The sequence below is a fragment of the Halyomorpha halys genome, unplaced genomic scaffold (genome assembly GCF_000696795.3).
Source record: "Halyomorpha halys isolate HHAL.00 unplaced genomic scaffold, Hhal_1.1 Scaffold36.1, whole genome shotgun sequence".
In the NCBI taxonomy this organism is placed as follows: Eukaryota; Metazoa; Arthropoda; class Insecta; order Hemiptera; family Pentatomidae; genus Halyomorpha; species Halyomorpha halys.
The window spans coordinates 1,303,547-1,321,262 of record NW_027108624.1 but is presented as its reverse complement, the minus strand read 5'-3'; the positions used below and the strand labels follow the sequence as shown (position 1 = coordinate 1,321,262).

The window sequence follows — 17,716 nt, the reverse complement described above, 5'->3', positions numbered from 1 at the left end:
ATTTATTCACATTGTTATTCCTATATTATTTATTTATCAGTACTTATTTAGCAATTTAAAATAAAATAAATTAGAAAAAGTTTTGCAAAAATAAATCCACCCGATTCAAAATGGACGTTCTGCAGAATAATAATAATATTAGTAAATCTATAGCCCTAAGATAATTTTTTAATATTTAATTTTATACTCGGTATCAACAGAGATTTATTTATTTATGAGGTTAATTTATTATTTGGGAATAACAATTTATACATTTATTTTCAAACCAGAATAAAGTTTTGTTTTTCTGAAATCCTTAAATATCGAAATATTATTATTTTTTTTTTTTTTGTATCTTATATGACCACCCCGAATGAACAGCATAAATTATTTTTCAGAGACAGTTACAAGGAATCAATTTTTTCAAAATTAATTAATTAGGAAACATTATTTTTATATTGAATATCGTCAAAATCATCTCAGAACCCTGTTTTTTTTGGAAATTAATACATTTCATTTGATGAAAATTCTAGGGATTATTTTAAATAAAATATGCATAACAATTTTCGTAGAAAAAAAAATTGTATGAAATACATTAAAATTGGAATTTTTAAATAAATTTTTTCGGAAGATAACTCTTTATATATTTGTGAGGATTTAGATAGAATGTTAAGGAATAAATTGATTAAATAATATAAATTATTACGAATGGTTGCAAGTGGATAAAAAATTAGGTATATTTTATTTTTTAATTTGTTTATTAAAAGGGATTATTATTCTAATAGCGATGAAAATGATATCATAATAAATATAAATATTTGTTAAGATATTGAAATATGTAATACACATTGTTTAGTCTATTTTTTCATTCGAGGATTTCGCAACTTCGGAACATTTTTACTGAAATAGGATAAAGTGATCGATAGTAACTTAAGGACGGAAATTAAGTTGCGCCTGAAAAGGTTAATTACTAGAGAAGATTATTCAGTTCACGGTTTATGCAATGTGAATACAATGTGAAATCTCAAGAAAAAAAATTAAAAACTGCATTATAAAATCCATTATAATGATTTTTTCTTTCAAATATAATTAATTCTACTCCGAAGTAATTCTCATTATAATGAATAGAGGCCATATTTTTTGTGCAGTTAAAAACCGAACAATGCGCAATAAAACCTAAGATCGTACAGTAAAAATATGCGTGTAAATCACCTTAATCTTGCAAAAATCAACTTTATTGTTTAATTAATAATAATAATTAGAAAGTATCACTAACCTTCTTTGAATTAAATTAAACTTGAAAACATGTAACAAAAATCTTCGATAAAAAAATTTCGTCCATAATTGAATATTTATTAATGAAGCTAATTGAACCAAATGATTTTATATTCATATTATGTAGGTTGGAATTCATTTTTTCAAAGTCTTAAAACTATATAAAGTTTATGAAAGGAATATGGTCCGGGTGCGGTCAAGAAAAACTCAAATAGTAGAAGTATACTATTTTAATGAGCCAACGTTTCGCCCCACGTTGCAGGGCTTCTTCAGGGCTATTTTGACGGCATTCAAAACTAAAAAATGATCATTTTTTAATATAAAGTTTATGTTTTAGAAAAAATATGCAAAACACTATGTGAAAAAAAAAATTAAGAATATTATTTCAATCAATAATCTCTTTTTTGATTTCCCCTGAAATTTCAAAAAGCACGTTCTTCCACTTAATTTTTCAAATGTGAATTGACATCAACCAAAAACTACAAGCAATAAGACAGTTTAGAAAAACTTTAAAAAGTTTGATTAAAACTGTACAAACATATCCATATTGATCAGATAAATTAATTTTTTATTCAAATTTTATTTAAAATAATACACAATGGTAATATAATATAATAATAATAATAATAATAATAATAATAATAATAATAATAATAAATGAAGTTCTTTCTAGTCATAAGACTGGGAACTTAAGTTAAAAACAGTAACACTGAACGTTATCTATAACAAGCTAATTCTAGAGAGCAATTTTCAATGTTATCCACTGGTTAATACTATTCCGAGAATGTTCGTCACTTGTTAAAGTAGTTTTTTTTGTTGGTCGAATTGGACATATGTTAATCCATGTATTTCTTTATCTCAGATTTCTCAATTTTTTTAAAAATAATTTATTTATTGTTATTTAAAGCTGCATACTAATATAGGCAACCAGTAAATTTGCTATAAGTTATAAAATAAAATTATACAAACATGTGGAGAATCTACTCATTGACAGAACTCTAATAAAATTTCTAGATGAGATCTCGAGCCCATCTTCTTTTCGGACGCCTAGGAGAATTATCAGGTATTGAAGGAGAAGCCAGGTTTAAAACAACTGGGTTTGGGGGGTTGGGAAGTTTATCATGGAAGGATAGGTATCTGGTCCTGGCCAAATCGGCAACATATGGAACACATTGAGGTCCTGATGGATGACTTGATTTGTGACAAAGTAGGAAGCATAAAGGATTTTAAACTATAAATTAAATAAGAAAAAATTAATAAAATGAATAAATATCGTAATAATAATATGAGAAATTTAGTTGAAGCATTGAATTTTATGCAACAGAAATATAAATTTAGCCTAAAACATGCAATTTTGTGTAGAAAAAACTCAAAAGTGCAAATTTGTGAAGAAACCCCAAAACGTGCAATTTTCAGAAATATAAAATTAGTGTTATTTGAATGTATAGGTTTGGCTATATTTTAAGATAGGGAAAGAAAGGTGCAATTGCACGAAAATCCGTCCTGTAATAATGACTATGACTTTGGTAATTATGGAAGCATGTTGTCGTTTAAGCTTATAACTCCGAAAATAAATATATACGATTTAAAAAAAAAAATTAATGCTTCAACATGAACTAAGAAAAACATATATTGTATCCTAACCTGATAGTCTCTAAAATGGTACATTATTTTTTAAGTATTGAAAATCAGACTTGTGATGTTTTCAGTTAGATAAAACATCTTAAAAGACGATATAAATAAAACGAGGAACAATCCAAACAAAATTATTTAAAAAAAAGTATTTTTCTATAGAGAAAAAAGTATCAATCATTTTAAATTAAAATTCTTATTAATATTTAGATAATAATTAGTACGGTTGAAACAATAGTAGTTAAAACCCCCTTGAATATTTTGAGCCAGAAGAGATTCCAGCCTAGAAAATATTTAAAATTCTTTTTCTGTCGGACGCATTCCAAACCTTTGACTTAGTGGCTACAGGAACAGATGCAGTTGCCAAAATGTGTTTTATTTTTTGAACAGTAGGTTGCATCGTTGATTTATACATTCAATCTGTTATTTTATTTATAACATCACATGACTCACAGTACTGTTGAGGAAAATTATTTAATTAATTTTACATTGGATTACATTAAGGTTACATTGGATAAATATATATATTTTTTTCGGATCGCAATTTAACACAATTGATAGCTATATCTAATCCAACATATAGGAGTACATCGAAACTGATTTTTGCTTAGTATTTTTGTAGTTATTTCTCCGAAAATGGTACTCAGGAGTTTGTGTGAAGGGATTCAGTCGTCCCTGGGCCTTTTAAAGTTTTTCCATACCCTTAAAACGCCTTTATGGTATTTCACATTTTTATTCCTCCTCTACCACTACATTAAGGTTCTTACCAATTTTAAGGTTTTGTGAACCTCTTCAGAACCTCCAAATTAAGTTAGAGTTTTAAAAATATATATATTTCTTATTATAGAAGTGTCATTATGAGGTTCCACCTAATTTCTCCCATCCGCCATTTTTTAAAGGATTTTAAAGTTTAAAGGGTTGAAAATTCCCTCCCAAATGATTTAAAGGGGTGGATATTTATATATAAATTAAGTTAGCTTTGGAGAGGTGGCTTTTGGGAATTTCAATTGTTTCCTCTTCCCTCTCTCAATTATCTTCATCGTTTGTAAGCAAAAATGAAATAATTAAATTTATAATTTTTTAAAAAACGGAGCTCTGATGCTCATTTTTTTTCCTTCCCCTTTCAGGAAGTAAATTAATTGGAAAATCTTTGTTTCACTTTTCACCGGGACGCATTAATTATTTTGTTAGTCTTGGGTTAAAGCACGCTTATAAAAATATAAACTCAGTTCTTATTTAAACAAATTCATTGTAGCAAAGATATAAACCCTATATATATATACACCTAAAAACAGCATATGTAAACTATAAGATAATTTTAAAATAATAAAAAATATATATACATACAAAAAAATAATGACTGACAATGATACATCCATTTTTTTTAAGTTATGCACATATGGACCTGTCTTTTTTTATTATATTTTATTAAAACTTATTTGTTTTGTTGCGGGTCCTACACAAAGCGCAAAATACTTGCTAATAATGGACAATTATATGTTTTTATCAACATATATATATTTTTTTTTAAATAATGTAAAAATAGATATGGTATTAATAAATACGGACAGTGCGTAAAACAGATAAAAGCATAAGTAAATAAATATACTCAGGCCTAACATAAAAATATAATAAAGACAGAATATACTTTTTTCTTGGTGAAGGCTTTACAAATATGTTAAATTAAAATATTCTGAAATTATAAAAAAAAAAACTTATTTTCGTGTTTAAAATCAGGTCTATTTAAACTTCAGTTTCAGGACTGCTTAAATTAAAGCATACATTTTGTTCTATATACTACCCGGCTAAAAATTATTCGTAAAACCATAGAAGATAAATTGAAATTGGGTTATGAATAGAAATTTTTAAACAAGCATTTGTCAGTTTATTAATTTAAAAATTAATCTTTAAACTTTTCAAATTATTCTTCGTGCTTTATGGGATACGGTATCCTACTTAAGTTCTAATACAGATTAACCAAATACAATTACTATATTCCTTTTTTTTGAGTATTCAAAGAATACACTAATTATTTAAAAGATGTTTTATTTTAATTCTTTATCTTTCTTATTTTGCTATTATATAATTAATTTAACCACCTGTGTTTATTTAGATGTGTATACATTTTATTGTTATTATCATTAACTATTTTATTTGTATTATTATTATTAATTTATTATTTATGTTTGGTATGATTGAATACTTACATTCTTAATACATATTACTGTTGAATGAGAAAGTTATATTATTTAAATGAACGTTAAAAATTATATAATTGAAATAAAATAATTATGAAAACCTTGATATTACAATGTGACTCATGATAGTAAATTTTAATATACATATACAATCCAACTAGGTTTTATCCTTACTTTTTTTACTATTATTTATAAGTCCTGTGCGAAAAGAAGTTCTTCCATTATTATTATTTTCAGAGAATCGCTTAAATTGACCTATCTTGTGACTTAAATCCTTTTATATATTTGTAAATTATGTAAATTTATTTACTATTATATTAAATAATAACAACCTATTATAGATTTTTTTTCGTTTTTTAGATTTTTGGCATTTGGCACAGGGGTGAGCACCCCATCCCCATCGTCTCCCTCTTAATATGGCTCAGCTCCAACTCCTCTGAAAAGGAGATGGCCCCTAGTCATTAGGGCGCTGCTACTCAAGGTACCAATACTAGCCTCATGTAGACAATTTAAAAAAATTATGTTTTGTTTTTTTAAATGCAAGTTGTATATAATGCAGTTATATTAAAAAGGCATACGTTGTTGCAATGATTTGCCTGGCAGACGTATACATCACCTGAGTATGACATCACTATGGTCAGACTTACCTAACACTTAGCAACCCTGTACTGGCAGATAACACCGGCGGAAGAGATGCGTCACCGGGCCATTGATCCTGGCCCGGAAGACTGTTCAATGAAGAGCGGAAGTTGACAAAGAAGTCACAACGACACTGACACAGAGAGCTCGGTGGCTACACTGAGTCGTTATCAGGAGGCGGTTGCAGAGCGCAGGCTTCCCCCACCACTCGCTAAATTTCTAGCTATCCCCCTTGTCCATTCATAGGGGTTGCGGAAATCGATAGTTGTGTCAGATCCACAATAGTCTGTATCGATTCTTATTGTACTTAGAAAAGTATGAAAGGTGCATCCTATCTGTAGTGTGCTGATAAAAGCAATAAACGTTCATTTTTTGTAGGAGGACCCCGCTTTACGAGTCCGTCGTATCAGATTTATTTTAGTACTTTTATGTTCGGATTTTTTTATGAAAATAAAAAGCTATTGTTCATAATTAATTGTTACGAAATTATAACAAACCATCATTTATCATCGCGGCTTCACCCGCTTTTAATCAATAATTTTTCCTGTATTGGATAGCTCTAGGAAAATGTTCAACATAGTCACTTAGAACCCAGGGAAATAAAAATTATTTCAACCCATTTTTTGATGACCTTAATGGAAACTTTACATAGTTGTTAGTCAAAATTAATATATATTTTTTTAAAAATTATTATGGTCTATTTTTTTTTTCAATTTATTATTATTGAAGATATTTAATGATGTTTTATAATCTAATTTTTAAATTTTTTTACATTTTATATTTTACTCGACGGCACTAAAAGCTCTTTTTCAATGACTGCTATATTATTCTAAAATGAATTATCTCAATATAATTAAAGAACATAATTAGTTAACCTAGTTATTCTGTTTTGATTTTAAATAGAAAAATATTTTTTTTTTTCAGACTAAAAAAGGTTTAGAAATCCATTTACAAACCTATTAAGATATAAGTAAAATTATTCTTCCTTAAAATATTATTCCTTATTAAGAATACTTTCCTTTAAATGACAAAGTACCTAAAGGTTTCAAAGACAGACTTTTTTTTTTTTCAAAAACAAATTAGTCCGGAAAAGAAGAAAGTATTTCATTAACAATAAATAATGTGGCTACCAGACTTTTGCCCCGTTAGAATTAGTCCACTTGCCTAAGATGAGAAAAATGTTAAGTTATTTCACTGCAACTCTTGATACCTTTAATGAAAACTATGTATAGTTATTACTAGTGAAAATTAACGAATCTGTCAACCATAATTAGGAGGAATAAAAAATAGTAGCTGTTAAAAAACGATTTAAAAAAATTAATTTTTCGTCGTGGCTCCATATCTTTAAAACAACCTACAATACTAAAAAAAACTTAGTTAAACATCATTTAAAGAATTTGTTAATACATGAGCCCTAAAACAGCCTTTTCCCAGAAACAGGTACATAAAAAATGTACTAAATAATCAAAAGTTAGAGAATTGGTTTTAGGAGCTCAATATCTCAGGAATCATTAGACGTACAGATGTCTGCTAGGAATCAAATTAAAGTTTAATGGGCCATAAAGTAGTTTATGACGTTTATCTTTGTCATAGTTTTAGTTTGGCAAAATAAATGTATATCAGAAACCATTAGACGTACAGATGTCTCCCCGCGCTCGATAAGCAAGTAATAATAGTGTTAAGCTAATGAAAAATTAAAAGTATTAAAATTTAATGGAAAAGGGGTCAAGTAGTGTGATTTTGACTGAAACTAATGACATGAGCAGAATAGCGTGTAAAAAGTTTTTAAAATTTGATGTACCTCTGGACAACCGCCTAACATGGAATCCTCATACAAGACTGAAAAGACAGGAGACTGCTCGTCGATTCCGACTATTACAACATTTACTAGACAAACGGTCTAAACTGCCAATCCATTACAAAAGACTGATATACATGACTATTATAAGGCCTATCTGGACATACGGAGTTGAGCTTTGGGGCTCAACTGAACCATCAAATTCCTTCCGAATCCAATCCTTACAATCCAAAATCCTTCGTAAAATCCTTAATGCTCCTTGCTTTGTCACGAATCAAGTCATCCATCAGGACCTCAATATCTCATATGTTGCTGATTTGGCCAGAACCAAATGCCAATCCTTCCATGATAATCCTCCTAGGTGTCTGAAAAGAAGATAGTCTCGAGATCTCTAGAAATATTATTGGAGTTCTATGAATGAGTAGATGCTCCATATCACCTACAGCAAATTTATTTTTTGTATATATTTTACACAGTTGTAAATAATAAAAAATAAATTATTAAAAAAAAAAAATTGGATGAAAGGTGTAAATTTATATTTAAGATTGTCCTTTAGGATGGCCGAATTGGCCGAAACGTTGGACTTTTAAATAAATAATAAAGAGTGTTTTAAAACTTAACTTGGATAAATATTTTATTTAAACAATAATAAAAGTCTTAAGAAATTGACAAGATCATCTATAAAGTCATGAATTACTTCATTGTACATTAAGCTAGGGCTTAATATGAGTGTTGGCAGACATCTCTACGTCCAATGGTTCCCGAGCCCTTCATTATTTTTTCACAGAGTTGTTGATAAATCAACTCAGTTTTTCATAAGTAAGAATACGTAGTTTTCATTAAAATAATTAAACTAATTATGAGAGATAGTTGACCGTGGATGATGAACGAGGAGAAGATGGTTGGGGGTGCGGTTAATGATAAACACAAATAAGTTGGATTAACCTATTTTAATTAATTAATTAATAATTAAACATTGGGGTCAAATAACTTCCTTTTTTTTTCTCCTGTTCTTTTACTATAAGACTGCTGGTAGCCCAAAGAACCTCTACTAATTATGTTCGCGAACCTGCTTTCATGGATATGAAGTTGTATCGATTATTATTTTTTATATCGACCCAGTTTTATTGTTACTATGTTCATATGGGTTGTAACATGATTCTATAGAGCTGAAAGCCTCAATTTTCACCTAGAATATGTAGTTGCTGAACTTGGAGTGTTCGAAACGAACAAAAGCATTAGATATGAACCATATTATTGCTAATATAAACCTTGAAGATGGATGTAGCAACAATTTGGTACAGATTGGTTTAGCAGTTTTAGCGGTTAGCGGTTTCAAACGAAAAACGGGGTGTCCTTGGATATAACAACGAACATAGGATTAGTATGATATCATAGTGTGTATCAGAAATACATGATTTAATTGCTTAATTTTTGGTGTCCTTAGAAAAAATGTTAACATTTCTTTTCTATATAATACACAATAATATGAAAAATAAATATAAAAGTTTTTTAACATTTTTATTTTTAAAATTATGTAAATAATTCGTATTTAATAAATACATTTGTCAATTATCATATCTAAAACTGACGTATATTTCAAGGCAGGGCTGTATAGACTTCATTTTTTTACACACTCGAAAGTATTGATATTAACATGATGCTTCAAGTAAATGAGGCCGTGGTAGGCGAGTATGTTAATTTACCAACGTAATAATTGTATTATAATAACAAAAATGATGTTACTTTAACAATCACAAAACTGCAGCGGCGCCGGTTCCATTCCGGCCTGGGCGGGTTGAGTTTTATTTCATTCCTGCACCACGAAATGAAAACTCGATCTTTCCGCTGTGGTTAGAATAGGGTGGTAACCTGTAGAATAACCAACCATATGTAAGAAATTACCAAGAAGAAGAAGGTAAGCAAAAAAAAAATTTCTTACAACAAAACATTTCTATTTCAGATTAAATTAAAATAACTTAGATTTTAAGAGAGCGGGCAAACGGTTCTACAGCGAAATATAAACACATATGCTGGCCATTTTATGACTAATTCAATTTTTATAGCCCTACCTAGATTTATTTCTTAAAAAACGAGTTCTAATGACGGAATTTTAGACCTTTGTAAAAAAGTAATTGCATTATTTCTTAAAAGCTCTCTTCATTTGTTTCTCACACTTATTAAGTTCACACTAGCCATTAAGCTCAATATTATCTCATATAGAGTTGTCATAACCTTTTTTTTCAGTTTTATTGTAATTTAACAAAATGTATATTAAGCTGTTTTTTCTAAATACATAAAGTGAAAAGTGATAATTGTCACAAATCGATTTTTTTTAATATAAATTACTCATTAACACTAAAACTTTTAGTTTCTTGGTCCATGCAATTATTTACGTAATACTGACGCCTGAGGTGAGTTGCCTCCAGTAAAGGATTGTATCGCCTGCAGTCCAATATGTAGGTTATAGGAAATTGTGAAATGCGGAGAGAATATACTATGTACAACAGTATGCAAGTGTTAATCCTTGAGGTACACCTGCCACATCCGTAGTTTTAGTTATCCTATGATGAGGACAATAGATTCAGGTAGCTCTGAGTACACCAGGTGTTAGAAATCTGGTAGGGAGTCTCACTAACACAATTCAAATTCTAGTAACAATTTTTATTTATACCTTATTTTTCAGAAATCTTTTAGACACTGCAAGTCCTTAAAATACATAATAAAATATATTATGCCAAATTAAATTTATGACATGAGCATGTCAAATTTAGTATTGTCACTCTTATACTTCACAATAATTTTACTTAGTAAAGCTACGACCGAAGAGCTGCACACGACCAAATTTTATAATTTTCAAGTTTTGAAATGGTGGTCTTCACAATCCTGTTTAATATTTTTTTTTACTTATTAAATTAATTTTAGAGTAGAGGATTACCCCGATCGATTTCTAAATCACCAAACTCTTATTTAAATATTTTAAACAAACTTTTTTCGTACTATCTAAAGAAGCAATCGTACTTTGAAGATAGACAGAAACCGTCCGTACTACGAGATCTTTATCTATGGATAGTTGCAATACACAATCAGCTTCGCTACAAGTGTTGCGAATTTAAAACCAGTGAAATGAAACGATAATCCTAATGAGAGTATTACTAACAAATAATAATAATAATTAAGTTATATTCCGTCACCAAAATCTTTAGTTTATCCTGAAATAATGAATCCATTATCATTCCATGGATTAATTAAGAACAAAAAAAGATGAAATTTCTTGAATAATTTATTTATAAGAAAATTTAATTTAATTTCAAAAATTTATCGTTTTATTTAACCTATTATATTCAAAATAAAGTGTAATTCCTTATTTATCACTCCATTCGTTGCATTTCAAGTTACTCACCGTCTTTCACTATATCCTTCTGGCTCTTCATCTTTACTATTTTCTTCAGTATTTCTCTCTATTGTAAATTGTGTCTCTATCTTTAAATCCTTCTGACCTAGGAGCATAATGCATATATTCCAGCTCATAAAATAAAATTTGAAAATAAACAAATAAAGAGCTTTAAATGCTGCGTCGAATAATTTACTATAACTAAATACTTCAGTTAAGTAGTTTGGTAGTAAACTAAAAAAACAAAATTGATTTCTTTTCAAATTTTATAAATAACTGAGTCCACACTTATCACCATAACGCATTACTGAAGATACTTATAAGGCTTTTACATAAATAAGTAGTTTGATAAAGTAATCTAACAAAAGTAAGTAAACTAATCTATTTAAGTTTTATTAATTACCAAGTATCGTATCAAAGAGTAAACATTTTAATTTTTACACCATGCATCATTATTAACATGATTGATAGTTTACAGTAAAAATAACTCCAAGTTAAAAATAGCAATCTATACTTTATCATCAAACCGAAACAAAATCAACTATAAACGTCGGTTTTGATTACCCCGAGTTTTATCTTTAAACTATTGTTTGCCTTTGTAATAGTTAATTTTAATTTTTTTTTTTTTTTTTTATGGTTAAGATATATGGTACTCATGACGGTCTACGACTTTAAGGAAATAATTATATTCGACATTTCCTTTTTCGGAAACATGAATCAGCAGGAAAAAGTCTTCATGTTATTGACGTACAAAAAGGATGAGAATAAACCTGAGGAAAAGCAGTAAGTAGTAAAGCAAGAAGAAAAAAACGAATACCGATTAAGCATAACACCCCCGTATAAGCTATATTCGTAAATATTTACAGAAAAATTGTACGATATTTATTGACGGCATTCCATACTCGGTATGTTATATTTAATAATAATAATATAAATAATAATCTTTATTTATTATTGAACAAGCTTCTTTAGAATAATTCAACAGGCGTTGAAAATGTACTTGATTGCCTTAGAGTAAAATACAAAAATTAAAAAAAATATATACATATATAATAAAGCATCACAAAATATCTCTAATAATAAATTGGAAAAATTAGCCAATAATTATTTTAAAAAATGATAATGCTTATATAAGCAATTAACGTTTAAATAATTGTTATGTATACCTAATAATAGTCTGTTAAATGTAAAATAATATTAACATAATAAAATAATAACATAAAATTATCTATCATATCATAAATCATAAGGCAATTATCTTTTAATTAAATAATTTGAAAAAGAAAAAAATGAACTAAAGATAATCAATATAAAAGAGCAATTAATGTTTATGTATATATTTACAAGTTTTAAATGACAATTAAAAACATTACATCGCTGCTTGAGTTTAATAGTCACTCTTCTGATAAGCAAAAAAGTTTTGATTTTATTTTTAATTAGACGTATTCAAGAGATAGTACTGTAGATTGGGATTATTTTCTCTATAGTGGTCCCTCAATAGCCTATCCAAAAGCTAGTAGAGCTTCCGAAAAAAAACTACAATATACAGAATAAGTCAAAAAATCAAATTTATTTTTGTCAATATTCAAACAAAACAGTGACAATTAAAAAAAAAGTAACGAGTTTTTAAAGATATAGTACGGAATAGTCCACATATCTGTGACACCGTTCAAGTGTCTGTCTAAGGCCCCCTTGTGAATTCAGTAAACAGATCAGATGTTACGCGACTAAATAAAAAGAGCCTTCTTTTGGTTTTGAGGTCACGAAGGTATCACGTGATGAAAGTTTTTACGACAAATGTGTTGAGAGGAAGAAACGTAACATGCTTCACAACCAAGGTCGTAAAAGATCTGTGAGGTAACATCTGTAATTATCGCAATTCACTTTTTACTGATTTAATGATTTCATTTCAACAACTTTAGAAATAAGGGGACTTAAAAAACCGGTTGGAGCTGAGAACGGTGTAAATAAATTTTTTTTTTTTATTTTTATAATAATTAGGGTTGTTTCGGAAGAAGATAGGCTCAATTCAATGTTTCACTAAATTCTTAACAGTATACATGGTTCATTGGCAAAAATTAATACTATTAATCATAAATTTTTGGTATGCAAGTGAAATTTAATTTTTTTTAGTTTAATTAATTAATTATTTATTGCTTAGTAAGTTGTATTTTCTAAGATATTCAAATTTCCTAAGAATCTGAGTTTTGAATATTGACAAGAGAGTTTAAAGTATTCAATCAAATATATTGTTGGTCTCTAAAAATAGTAAGAGACAAAAATAATTTGTTTAAACACTTACAAATTAAAAAATACTTGAGTCCATTTACATATAAGAAAACATTAATTATACAGGGGATTTTAAAAACAGACACAAGAATTCTGAACCAAAACTATGCAGAGATTTTAAATAAAATTAATTTATGAAAAATATGGGGTAATATTAATGTTGATAATTATAATCAACCTTGATGTGAACTGTAATAATAAAATAAATATGAAATTTAACCAAAATATAGTTGAAATAAATAAATTAAATGCCTGACCTGAGTGTGGAGAATGTTACAAATATTGCAGCAAATTATAATAGAGAAGGTTGTCTACGATTACAAGCTTTAATTTTTAATTTAATATGAAGACTTGACAAAATAGTCAATTAGACATAGGCTAAGGATTGCTTATTAATAAAATTATATGATTCCCTAATGTTTTAATGTCTCATTCCGTAATTGTGGACTGAATTAATGACCTGGGCAGAATAGCCTGCATAAAGTTTTTTTTTTAATTTGATGTGGTTCTAAAATCGTATTAAGGTATCATAATTTATTAATAATATTGTTATTTGTTTGAAATTGTAAAAAATCATATGTATCATAAAAGCTGTTAGTGGTAGATAGACTAAAATTGGATAAAATTTATTTATTTAAACAACAATAACCAGTCTCAAGAAAGTATTATAATAAAATTCATAATTCAAACATATTCATAATAAAATAAATAACTGACTTATATACTGAAAAAATAAAAAATGATAATTAAAAATAAATAAATACAGAATTCATGTCAGAATGTCTTGCATTAGTTTGGGCTTCAGTCTTCTAGACAAAATTAGATTTTTTATGCCACTGCATCTTTGACTACTGATAACTAGGAATGGAATTTTGTGAAACATTTTTTGATGAATTCATCTATTAATTCCAATTGTAGTTCACAATGTAATTGACTATTTGTTATAGATCAAGGGGAATCTACTGCAATTCAAGGACCTTGTTTTGAATGACTAATAAAATAAAATAAAACTTCGAGTTCTTTTAGTATTATTAGTATTGTTGTAATTTTACTCCCAGCTTAATAAAGTTTACAATAAATTTTTATGTATCGCTCTTGCAACACATGTATAAAATAAAATGAAAAAATAATTTTATTCTGGGATATGTCCCCTAAGAATAAATACATGGATCATACATTATGATTTTTGTCTGGCAAGCATTTAAAAGTTTCCAGTAGACTGAAATTACATTGAGATCTTGGCTTAACTACTATTTATAATGTTAATCAATATATGCTTAATTATATTGTGTACAATGATGTAGAGGTTTGGTTATACAATAAGTAAAGGAATAGGTTTTGTTTAAAGGAAAAAATGGATGAGGATTGGCGAATGGAAATGGAATTCCAGGACGAAGGATTTGCTGAAGAAGACGGTTCTATAGGAGGGCATATATAAATCAATCGGATGGGATCTGGTGTTTAATGAATGGATGGGTGAACGAAGAGTAAGGAGATCAAGGATATAGATAGGTTTTTTTATTTTAAGAACTTGGAATAGGAAAACACTAAGGAGGTATTGCCTTTGGAAGATTGGATAGAGCCACTTCAACTCGGTGTACCAGTGGGATACTTGTGAGCGCCTTGAAAACCCAAAGATGAATCCTACAAAGCAATTCATGACTCTGTTTAGTCTCAATTCTAGATCCTCCATAGACCAAGTAACCGTAGTCGAAGTGGGGGAAGACGACATAGGGTACTAGGAATCTATAAATTATTTCTTCCCCCTTCCCTTAAAGGAATAAACAGCAACTAGACTTCAAAGGAATATTGTTGTAAATTTTACTGATTACGACATGAAAATGAAAATATATTCCCTCACTTTCTTGTTTATCTAAACATATTGCCTTTTGTATATGTATATATAGTTGACCGTAAAGATTTAAATATAAGTAGATGATCAGGGTTGCGGTCATAAAAAGAAGAACAAATATTTTTAAAATATTTTAATATCCGACGTTTCCCCCCACTTTGCAGGGATTCATCAGGGCTGTTCATAGCGAACGGTTGAACAGTCAATCAACCAATCAACTAATCAACCGTTCGCTTTGAACAGCCCTAATGAAGCCCTGCAAAGTGGGGCGAAACGTCGGACATTAAAATATTTTTAAACTATTTGTTCTTCTTTTTTTGACCGCAACCCTGACCATCTACTTATATTTATATTGCCTTTTGCTTTGGTGTATTTTATATTAGAAAGTAATACAAAATTGTTGCCTTAAACCAGTAATTCTGGTTAAATTAAATCAGTAAGTCAAACAGATTTTCAGTTAGCTCACCAGAGAGACAGACTACAAATTTAACGACTGGAAGATAAAGCACATTCCTGTGAAGCGAGACCCATTAAGTTGAAATATAGCTTTGCCTACCGTTTAGGCAACGAGCCGTTTCCGATGAAGGAACATGTTTAATCGCTTGGGAACTGTACATGTATTTTTACAAATTTATTGGTCAAGATTATTTTTAGAATGAAACTAAACATATAGTAATTTTATTTTTAAAACATTTTCTGTAGACATTACTTTTTTTCAGTAACAACACGTTTTCAGAGGGCCAAGCTAATCATATTGTATTATGAAATTTAGAAAGTATATTTTTAATACCTATTTATTTTGAATACCACCTTATCAATGTTTTGTTTCATTACTATTATAATCATCTGAACTAGTATCAAAAAATAATAATTGTTAAAAAGACTTATATAAGCAGTCTGTAATTCACTGTAAATATTTTTATACGATCTGTTGATCATTTCGCCAATTTATTTTTTCAATTACAATAATTATCAATATGCTTTACTCAGCGATTTTCAAAAAAATAATTAATCAAAAATTTAAAAAAATCTGGTTCACACACCTTTCACTTATCCCACCCTACTTTGAGGTTAAATTAATCCTTACATGTTTCAAAATTGCTATTTCTACATTATTCAGGATGATAATATTTTCCCTTACTATATATTGCATATATAGGTGAGTGGAAACATATTCCTGAGATGTTTTCATATTTTATATTCTTTCAATATTATGTTGAAGTGCAAAAAACGATGAGAATATAGCAGTAAAAAAAGGTTACAAAGCTGTGTACAATGGCATGGGGTCGGAAGAGATTGGACTTAATTAAATATAAGTAACAAAGAGTAAGCGGATTGAACAAATAGTTCCGAAAAAACATGATCCGGAAGGCAAAAGAAGTTTCTTCGTAGAAAGATATTACCCTGGATGACGATGAAGATAGGTAAAAAAAAACAGAAAAACTATATTTATAAGTAACCGACGTTTCGTCCCTTTGCAGGACTAAATGAAAACAAAATATATGAAATTTCTATCATATTCCTATAATCACATACGGCCTTCCAACAAAAGTTATTTCCTTAGTAAATAATAAGGGAGGAGAGCCTCTGGTTATGCATCTTCTATCGAAAACTCTTTAATGACTAAATTTTATTAGTTACAACCAATAACCACTTAATAAAATTTTTATATAATATTTTTGAATAATAAAATATTTCAGAAATAATAATATTTAGTCACCAGTGGTGTTCACGCAACCTGGCCTAGTATGCTAAAATAGTAGAGCTCACGAAGAAGATTATTACGTAGTTACCATTTTTCATCACAGACAACGTATTTCTTTTTATTTAATCAAACAAGTACACATGCATAAAAACTTGTTAAACACAATTATTACTCTTTCTGCTATTTTGTGTGGCTTTTATGACCGGAACCCGGTCCATTTTCCTATATTTAGTTACATACAGGTAACAAAAAGAATTTTGCAGACGAGCAAAAGTACAAAACATGATCTGGAAATTGCTGGATTTGCTATTTACACAGAAAACCGACAATATATAATGATTAAGGTGAACTAAAATAAAATTAATAAATATGAATGATGCACACATCGGTAAAACATAAAAAATTCTTAAAATACCGCATCACACAACATAAATATTCTATTTCCTCACATAATTATTCTGCCTCAAAACTTTCAAAACATCCTCTATCAATGAACCATTCCTTCAATTTTGATAGCCTTTGTTCGTAACCATGACAAAATGTTTATCCCCTTCTCCTTATCTATTCCTTTTTTATTTTTCCTTACCCACGTTATTAGTTTTCTTCAACATATATATTATTATTGTCATATTTTCTAATTACTTCTTTGTCTTACTTAACTTTATATATATATTTTTTTATTCTTCTTTTTTCTTCATATTACATGAGTTACATATATTTTTCTTCTATAACTTTAATTTTTAAATTATTATTATTAAATTAAATTATTCATATTTCGTTGTTTCTTTGCATTATATAACTTTATATTTTTATTTAATTAATTATGTTATTTTACTTATATATTTAATTAACTCTATATGCGTTTTATTTCCCACTTCTTTCATTACTTTATTTTTATCCATTTTTATTCTGTACAATTATTTACTTTAATCATTCTATAGGGTGTTTTTTTAAG

At 28.2% G+C, this 17,716-nt stretch overlaps 1 protein-coding gene across 16 annotated transcripts in view; it reads right to left on the bottom strand.

Moving 5' to 3' along the window:
• LOC106686615 (uncharacterized) overlaps nt 1–17,716 on the bottom strand; it is a 220,772-nt gene that overhangs the window by 95,460 nt on the left and 107,596 nt on the right. The window contains exon 1 of one of the 16 annotated variants that reach the window (XM_067046910.1): nt 5,732–5,895. The exons of 14 other annotated variants lie outside the window; for them this stretch is intronic. The gene's annotated coding sequence lies outside the window, so the exon portion shown is untranslated. Of the gene's footprint in view, nt 1–5,731; nt 5,896–17,716 lie in introns of those variants that run through there. One more of the 16 variants, XM_067046918.1, reaches the window with a different exon arrangement.